Source organism: Diceros bicornis, unplaced genomic scaffold (assembly GCF_020826845.1).
Source record: "Diceros bicornis minor isolate mBicDic1 unplaced genomic scaffold, mDicBic1.mat.cur scaffold_466_ctg1, whole genome shotgun sequence".
NCBI lineage: Eukaryota > Metazoa > Chordata > Mammalia > Perissodactyla > Rhinocerotidae > Diceros > Diceros bicornis.
The window spans coordinates 22,462-31,511 of NW_026691334.1; the positions used below are offsets into that span (position 1 = coordinate 22,462).

At 36.9% G+C, this 9,050-nt stretch overlaps 1 long non-coding RNA gene across 1 annotated transcript; it reads left to right on the top strand.

The window, feature by feature from the left end:
- Positions 1-26: 26 nt before the first annotated feature.
- On the top strand, positions 27-7,508 carry LOC131402999 (uncharacterized). The gene is made up of 3 exons (XR_009219127.1): positions 27-388; positions 4,949-5,067; positions 7,361-7,508. It is a non-coding gene; the product is annotated as an uncharacterized LOC131402999 (long non-coding RNA).
- The last annotated feature ends 1,542 nt before the right edge of the window (positions 7,509-9,050 follow it).

Below are 9,050 nucleotides of genomic sequence, written 5' to 3' on the forward strand. Positions count from 1 at the left end.
TTGAATAGCTTCTGTGTATCAGAAAAGTGTATTATATGTACTTTTATAGCAGAGTTATTAAATATTACAGACTATTGTTTACAGGGTAAGTTACCATCAAATCAAACTGTAGACAACCCTGTAATGTTAACGGAAATCCATTTCATCTTTAAAGAGCTTACAGCAGGGACTCTTTTCCATTGCCTTCATTTCTTCCTGTCATCTAACTGTGTTGTGATTTAATTTTAATTTCTACATTCATTTCCATTTATGTTAGAGAGATCAACCAGCTTTCACTCCTGGTGGAGTATTAACCCCTCATGCCTTGGGTTCAAGAAATTCACCAGGTTCTCAAGTAGCCAGTAATCCGAGACAAGCAGCCTATGAAATGAGGATGCAGAATAATTCTGTAAGTAACTTGTTTTTATGTAGCATTGAAGAGTGGTGACTTTCAGATGCCTCTTACAGTTGTGTGTGAATTTATCACTTAGCCTGGCGTTGTTTTGTTTTATAGTTTTTCTCAATTTCTTTTGCCTTGAGATATTTTTAACTCTGTTAAATCCTTATTAATATGAAAATATCTAAATGATGTGAAAGAAAAGAACATACATGTAAATGTGGATAGCTAAGTGGCTGCAGTGTTTCTCTAATGCAGTCGGGCCACAGTGCTTCCTGCTTCCCCAAAGGTACTGGGTGGTGATGGTGCTAGAAGCATGACAGGACATCCAAATGTCTCATAGCTAGAGCAAGAGAAGAGGGTGGTTTTACTGCCGTATTTCCCCTTTCCTCCCAGGGATCAGTTATGGGCATTTTGCAGAATAGTATTCTTCAGTTTGTCAAATACAGGTACTCCTCACTGTCTACACTCTCACTCTCCAACTCAGATGTGGAATATATCTGAATACATATTTTAAGGTAGCTCTCATTATCCAAATTTTTTTTGAAGCTCTTTTTTTGTTGCTGGGAAAGATTTGCCCTGAGCTAACATCTGTTGCCAGTCTTCCTCTTTTTTTCCCCCTCCTCAAAGCCCTAGTACATAGTTGTATATTCTTGTTATAAGTCCTTCTAGTTCTATGTGAGCCGCCACCTCAGCATGGCTACTGTCAGACAAGTGGTGTGGTTCTGCATCCGGGAACCGAACCTGGGCTGCCAAAGCGGAGCGCGCCAAACTTTTTTGTGAGGGAGATCAGCCCTGAGCTAATATCCGTGCTAATCCTCCTCTTTTTGCTGAGGAAGACCGGCTCTGAGCTAACATCTATTGCCAATCCTCCTCCTTTTTTTTTTTCCCCCAAAGCCCCGGTAGATAGTTGTATGTCATAGTTGCACATCCTTCTAGTGGCTGTATGTGGGACGCGGCCTCAGCACGGCCGGACAAGCGGTGCGTCAGTGCGCGCCTGGGATCCGAACCCGGGCCGCTAGTAGCGGAGCGCACGCACTTAACCGCTAAGCCACGGGGCCAGCCTTGAGCGCACCGACCTTTAACCACTAGGCCATCAGGGCTGGCTCAGTTGCTCCCTATTTATAAACTCAGGAACTGAATGGATTTGCCTCGTGGTATTCCTCCTTATTTGAACGTTGTAATCCAGACTGCAGAAGCAAATCATCTCAGCCAGCAAGGCTGTGCTCTGTCCAGTAGCTTCCTGTAATGGCAGCAGACCATGAGCTCAGAGCACCCGGCAGGGCAGCAGCAGGGATAAAGGAACAGACCGTGAACTAATGTACACAGACAAAAGGTAATCAAAGCTATTGCTTATTTCAGGATAGTAGGCATGAGAGAAAGAGAGAATGTTGTAGAGGGAGGAAAGATATTATATAAGGTACAGTATCCTATGTAAACTTTTGCTGTGATATATCCAAGGAAATTACCTAAGTTGGGACATTTAAATTTCATTATTCTAATAGTTATCCTATTGATGCTCAAATCCTTTATTACAAGGCAACCCTATATGTGAAATTTTTGCCATATCGTGAGACTGGTTGAATTTATAGTCCCATAAATTCACACTTAGAAGTTTTAGGACCTTAGATTTGGAATTTGGAAACAGATTTTGCATCTTCTGAGAGAAGCGGCTGGAGTTTCTGTTGTGTTTTTGTTCTGTTTTTGCTTTCTTGTCTTATTCCTTACACCATTAACAGAGTGGGATATGGAGAGTCAGTGAAAGGTTTTGCAATGAGATGCTTGTGTAGAATGGAAAAAGCTGATGTCCATCATTTAAGATTATAGTGACTACCGTCCTCACAGAATGAACTGAGAGTGACTAGTATTGCTAAGACCACGTTGATGATAAAATGCTTTTTTCTTATTCTCAGGGAGGCAGGTAGGTTTAAACTTTGCCAGCTATGATTGCTTTGAGAAAGATTCCAATATTCAGGCTCCACAGGATTAGACTATATTGATTAATAATGTCTGCCATGGGAATGGGAATGGGGAGATTGGTGATTAGGTTGCTTATTTGATCCTGTCTTAATTCTCCTTGAGACCGTTCTTTCTACTGGAATCTTTGCATAGAGGAATTTTCATCTAGAATGTGTTGAATTTAAGGAAATCATGAAGCCAAATTACCAGTTTATTTAAAGGAAGGCTTTACAGTTATGGATTTTTGCTGTGTTGTTTTTTCTGAGCTGTTTGGGTGTGCTGGGCTCCAGTGCTTGACTGGTATCTACTGATGGTCAACATGGTTAATGTTTTATTAGATAGCTTCTGTTTCCTCATAAATATGTTTTTAAATTTTGCATTCTGAAGTGTAGTTTCATTATATTTGCGACCATTCTCAGTTTAATCAACTTTGATTGCAAAAACAGCTTTTTAAAAAGAAATTTGAATGAATTGGTATGACTCTGGTATGTTTAGGAAAAAATATTTCTGAATACTTTTGTTAGTAGAGATAGAGCAGAAAAGAGCAGCAGATCTTTAGCATTAAAGAGCAAACAACTTCTTTTCTTCTTTTCTTCCCTCGAAGGTATATTATTTTTGTTGTCTAAAGATAATTTATATCTTGTTTGTGAATTTGGGAAAGATTGCTTTGTTTACACCTTCTCTGTACTTAGATGATTGACAGGAATATCAGTCTCCTAATTTAATCCAAATGGATTAGTGTTGTTTAAAATCTAATAGGGACGACTTCCTGAATGGTTAACCGCCATGCGCCAGGCAGGCAGCTTTGATGGTTCACATATATTGTTTCATTTACTCCTTGCTATAACCTGTAAAGAGATAGAACAGTATCGTCCCTGTTTGAAGTTGAGGCTGACAGAGGTTAAATAAATTGCCCAAGGCCATACAGCTGGTCAAGGTTGGAGTTGGTATTTCAGACTCAGATGTGTCTGACTGAAAATACCCATCTCATTCTCCAAGTACAACAGTGCCTTCCTGGATTTATTTTTATTCTTTGTGGTTTTTTTTTTTTTTTTTGGTTTTTTTTGGTGAGGAAGATTGGCCCTAAGCTATCATCTGTTGCCAATCTTCCTCTTTTTGCTTGAGGAAGATTTGCCCTCAGCTAACATCTGTGCCCGTCTTCCTCTATTTTGTATATAGGTGGCTGCCAACGAGTGTTTTAGGTCTGTGCCCGGGAACTGAACCCGGGCCGCTGAAGCAGAGGGCCCCAAACTTAACCACTAGGCCACAGGGCTGGCCCCTGTTTTCTTTTTTCTTTTCTTTTTTTTTTTTGATAGTATTAGCCATACAGTATCATGAATAAAATTGATATTATACATTTATTAAAGGAAAGTGTTGTGAGCTCTATGTGAAATATAGTTTTGCTTTGTTGTAACTTTTCTTGGCCTTTGGTGTGAACTACCTTCATGCTGAGGTTTTAGTTACAGTATCATTAAAATAGGCTCCTGAGTTCTCGATTTAAAAATAACTTACTTGAAATATCTAATATACTGTGAATAACAGAAGAAAAACTTTACCATGAAAACATTTTCTGCCACTTAGGTTTTTGGTCATTTAACATTAAAGTTGCAGAACATTTTAATTTTTGTCTGTGTGTGTGTGTGTGTGTGTGTGTGTGTGTGTGAGAAAGATTGGCTCTGAGCTAACGTCTGTTGTCAATCTTTCTCTTTTTGCTGAGGAAATTTGGCCCTAAGCTAACATCCATGCCCATCCTCCTCTATTTTGTATGTAGGATGCCACCACAGCATGACTTGCTGAGTGATGTGTAGGTGTGCGCCCGGGATCTGAACCTGTGAACCCCGGGCCGCTGAAGCGGAGTGTGTGAACTTAACCACTATGCCACCAAGCTGCCCCTAATTTTTTAGTTAAATATTAAAATACTTTAGGGTGCTACTATGTTCATTGAGTTAGGTACAAAGGGAAGATAATGGTAAATTTAAAGTGGTATCCAAGTCTTTGAAATAATAATAAAAGCTGCATTTTTCTAAGATGACTAATAGATTTTATTTGTACAATGAATTTTAAAACAGCATGTATAAAATAGTTTAACAGATATCTGGCGGAGTCTCATTAAACTGTTGCTTTCTAGAATGGTTGTACTAGGTTGAACCACTTACATCTAACTTTATTCTCACCAGCATTATTTTATGTATTAGTTTATATACATATATATATATTTTTCCCCTTACAGCTTTGTTAGTTAATTGGTGGAACGTGATCACAAATTCATAACACGAGGGAACCACCAAAGAAAAAAAATGTTCAAGTCCTATAATTAAAAAAAAAAATCTATGAAATTAAGTTTTTCTTATTTCTTCTGAAGCAGTTTTTACCCTAATGTTCAAATTCTTTTGAGTCTAAGCGTAGGAGGCTTGGTACTATATTATTCTTTTTTGGAGAGGTGGAGTAGGCCAAGATCAGTCTTTATACTTTCTAAATATATTTACCATATCTATTTAATAGCTTTAAAAAAATGTATTACTGTGAAGCATGGTGGTAACAGTAGTTGGATGTAACTTCTTACGTGAAATGAATAATTAAATCCTTCCTCTGTAATGTCATAATTGTCTACAGAGTCCTTCAGTATCTCCTAATACGAGTTTCACTTCTGATGGCTCCCCGACTCCGATAGGAGGAATTAAGCAAAAAGCAGAAGACAGTGACAGTGAACCTGAACCAGAGGATAACGTCAGGTGAAGCCATTTTTTGGTAGCACTTTGTTAGCAAATTGCTGAAATAGACGCCGTCTAATTAATGCTGTTTAGCTTAGAGCAGCAGTGCCTTCAGATGCTTGCCTGTGATCTTTTTATCCACCAGTAATTAATGTGGAGGGTTAGGATAGTCAGTAAATTCCAGTGAGATGTGTAAGCTATAGCTGTTAAACCTAAATATCTAGATTAGTATGCATGCTGGTTTTTGTCCTCCAAGCCCCTTTTCCCTCTGAGACCAGGCACTAGATCGGCTAGACATGAGGTGTTTAGCTCTATGTGATCTGAATGTTACTGTTATGAGATTAAATTTTCAAGCTGCTTAACCCAGAAAGTTCAGTTACATTTGGTTACTTGATATAGTTTGTTTTAATCATCTCAATTGAAAAGTTTCTTCTTTAAAATGAAATATGCAAAAAGCTTTCGGTTAAGAGAGAAATGTATTTTTAAAAACCACGAACTTGCATATGCACAACTATATTTCATGACAGAGAAGTTTCCCATTAGCTATATACTTAAAATTTATAATAGGAATATTGGATTCTTTAATTTATACAGAAGTTTGAGATCATTATATAATAAGATTAACAGCTTCTTGTGTGATTAAATCTGGATTTGAACCCTGGGCTCAAGTGCAAAGGGCCAACAACCTCAATAATTGTAACTCATTTAGAATTTTGCAAAATGATTTATTTCAAAGTTAAACAGTAGTGGTTCACAGCTCATGCTTCTTTTATAGGATGTGGATGATGTGTTTGTATTTATGATTAGAAACTTCAAAAGTGTGATGTCTGGTTCTGTATTTTCCCAACATCTTTTGATGTCAGATTCAGAGATCTGTGGTGACTTGTGATTGAGCATTTACCTGATCTGAGTTTTTATCCTCTGCTTCTGCAAGTCTTGGAGTATATTTTTTGTTTTACCATGTAGCCATCATGATCAATATAAGCTTAATAGTTAACTTGATTTTTTTAGTACTTTATTGTTTAATTTTGGTGCTGAAGATAATCAAAGTAGAATTGCTTCTATCAAGAAATGCTTGGAGTTCTTAGCATTTATTTCATTAATAGTTTCTGTAAAATAGTGATATTCAACATTATGGATAGAAGATATTTCTCCTAATTGATGTTCTGTAAATCTTTTGCGTGGGGGCAAAGTTAAAATTGGTATGGTGTAGGGGCCGGCACGGTGGCACAGCAGTTAAGTGTGCACACTCCGCTTCGGCGGCGTGGGGTTCGCAGGTTCAACCGCTTGTCAACCCATGCTGTGGCGGCATCCCCTATAAAGTAAAGGAAGATGGGCATGGATGTTAGCCTAGGGCCAATCTTCCACAGCAAAAAGGGGGAGGATTGGCATTGGATGTTAGCTCAGGGCTGATCATCCTCAAAAAAAAAATGTAAATAAAAAAATTGATATGGTGTATTCTGAAACATGACTGCAATTAATTAGTAAGATCTGGCACATGGTAGAAAAGAGCCCTTAATGGAGAATCATCCTGACGTTCTTGATCGTTCTTGATTTTTTTTTAGTATTCTTTGGCATCTTTAAATCTTTCAGAGATTGAGAAATGAGTACTTAAAAAAATAAAGAAATATACTTTGAGTGAAAATGTGGTTTTTCACATTGTATTTTCAGTGATTAATGAAAATTTAGTGAATTGATGACCTCCTTCTAAGTTTTACCAGAACGTGTGTGTGTGTGTCCGTGTCCTTCACTTATGCCAACAACGCTTTGTTGAATGAGGGAGAAGGCCCAAGGATAGGGAGAGTAGGTATATACCTAATTTCTGCCTGGCTTCTAGATTATTCTTTTTTAAAAAAGTAATTTAGTTGACTTTCTTTGTGTAATTTAGATATACTTTAACAAACTGAGGAACTTGAACTATATAAAATATCTTCAGTATTTGCATCTTAAAATGTAGTTTTAGAATTGTTCTACAATCAAAAAAACATGTAAAACAGTATGAAAATCTGAGCAAACAAGTGTTGTGTATCTACTTTAATAAATGGTTATTCTCTTTTTTTTTTTACTGTAGTTTTGTAATGATCTTTCTAGAATCAGTGTTTAAGTTTTTAACGTTTAACTATCTTTAAGTTGATAATAAATCCTGTGAAAGTGGACTTTTTAGAAATAATTAAATGAAGCTATGTTAATATTCCTGTTTAACTCATTTACATTTTACCTGGATATTAAGTATAAATTGATTTGGATGATAAATTGGTAGCTAGTTACTGAAAGTGTATGAATTCAACATGAACTGGCTTTGCCTGATTTTTAGGCTTTGGGAAGCTGGTTGGAAGCAGCGGTACTACAAGAACAAATTTGACGTTGATGCAGCTGATGACAAATTCCGTTGTAAAATTGTACAGTCTTACGTTGAAGGGCTCTGCTGGGTTCTTCGATATTATTACCTGGTACAAAATGAATATTTTCCTCTAAATCTCTAGTTAATCATTTTAAGAAAATAGTTATTTCTATAATAGTGTGTGTTGTTGAGCTATATTCTGAAATTGAACCCAGACTCATATTTTCAAGCTTCCTATAAAGAAATTCATTACTTTAAATAAGATTTGTTTGTAAAGCCTTTGAAGCTCCTTAGGTGTTAATATATAAACGAAGCTAATTTTTGTTATGCTAAAGAATTTCAGCATTAAATACTGTGGTTGAGAGTACTTGGTCTTTAAAATTATTAAAGTTTATTGTTTTGTTTAGTTGGAATAAAAAATAACAGAGTAACTAATACACAGTCGCTAAATGGCTGAACAAAGGACAAAAGCCTGGAAAATAACTGGTAAGAATTTGAAAGGAATTTGAAGGATACCATTTCCTCCATATAGTGTAGTGATGTTACATGAAGTGCATTCTCATTGGAATAATCTGTATCTGACTTAAAGCTTTTGATAAATGAGATGTCAGATTGGTGAGAGATTAGGCGGACATATAGGGGATTGTAGCACTGATAATACCTGGTTTCGTGCTTGGGGAGTGAAGCAAATTTGATGTGACTTGGGAATAGGTGAAGTTTGTTGGAAAGTAGAAAGTAATTTAATACACTAAGTATCAATTGTAAAATATTCTCATTTCGTGTTTTACTCTGACCCTCAACATTTTTCTCCCCAAAGCTGCCAGTACCTAGTTGTATATCCTAGTTGTAAATCCTTCTGGTTCTTCTATGTGGGACACCACCTCAGCATGGCTTGATGAGCGATGAGTAGGTCCGAGCCCAGGATTCAAACCGGCGAACCCTGGGCCGCTGAAGTGGAACGTGTGAACTTGACTGCTGTGCCACTGGGCCCGCTCTGACCCTCAGGATTTTAATTCACTAGGCGCAGAGTCAAAACTCATTTCAGGAAGGCTTCTCTTTTCTTTGAATATAACTTACTGTTTTTTATAGTTAAAATAGTGAAGTCCAGAAACAAAGTAAAACTATTTGGATTCTTCTGTATATTTTTTACTACTCTTTTTCCCCTGCTTTCCTTGGCCATCAGTACCCTACCCAGTAAATAAAATTGATGTGTGTTTGGGAGAAATTCTTATAACAGTCATTTTGTTCTCAGCATACCTGTAAGTCATTATTTTTATTGGTTCCAGCCATGTGTGGTGGGTACCAGAGCATGAAGGCTGGTTTACCTGCAGTCACCGCTGCGTGTGTTTTGTGTCCTAGCTAGAAAGAGTGACACCCAGCTGAGAAGTAGGAATTATTAGAGTTAATAAACTCTTCACTGTCTTGGGCCCACAGTCGTCAGTTCTAAAATTCTTTTATAATAAGGCCTTTTTATTTTCATCTTTTAAAATAAAATTGTTAATTTTGTTTTTACTAGGCCCGGGATTAGTGACCTGATATCTTAATAACATTTTTTAAAAGGAATGAAACTTCATTTTCTTATCAGGCCTGATAACTTGAATGAAAGTTGTATCAAATTCTTTATAACAGAAATATGTGACTTTTGTTTTGAATCTTCGCTTTT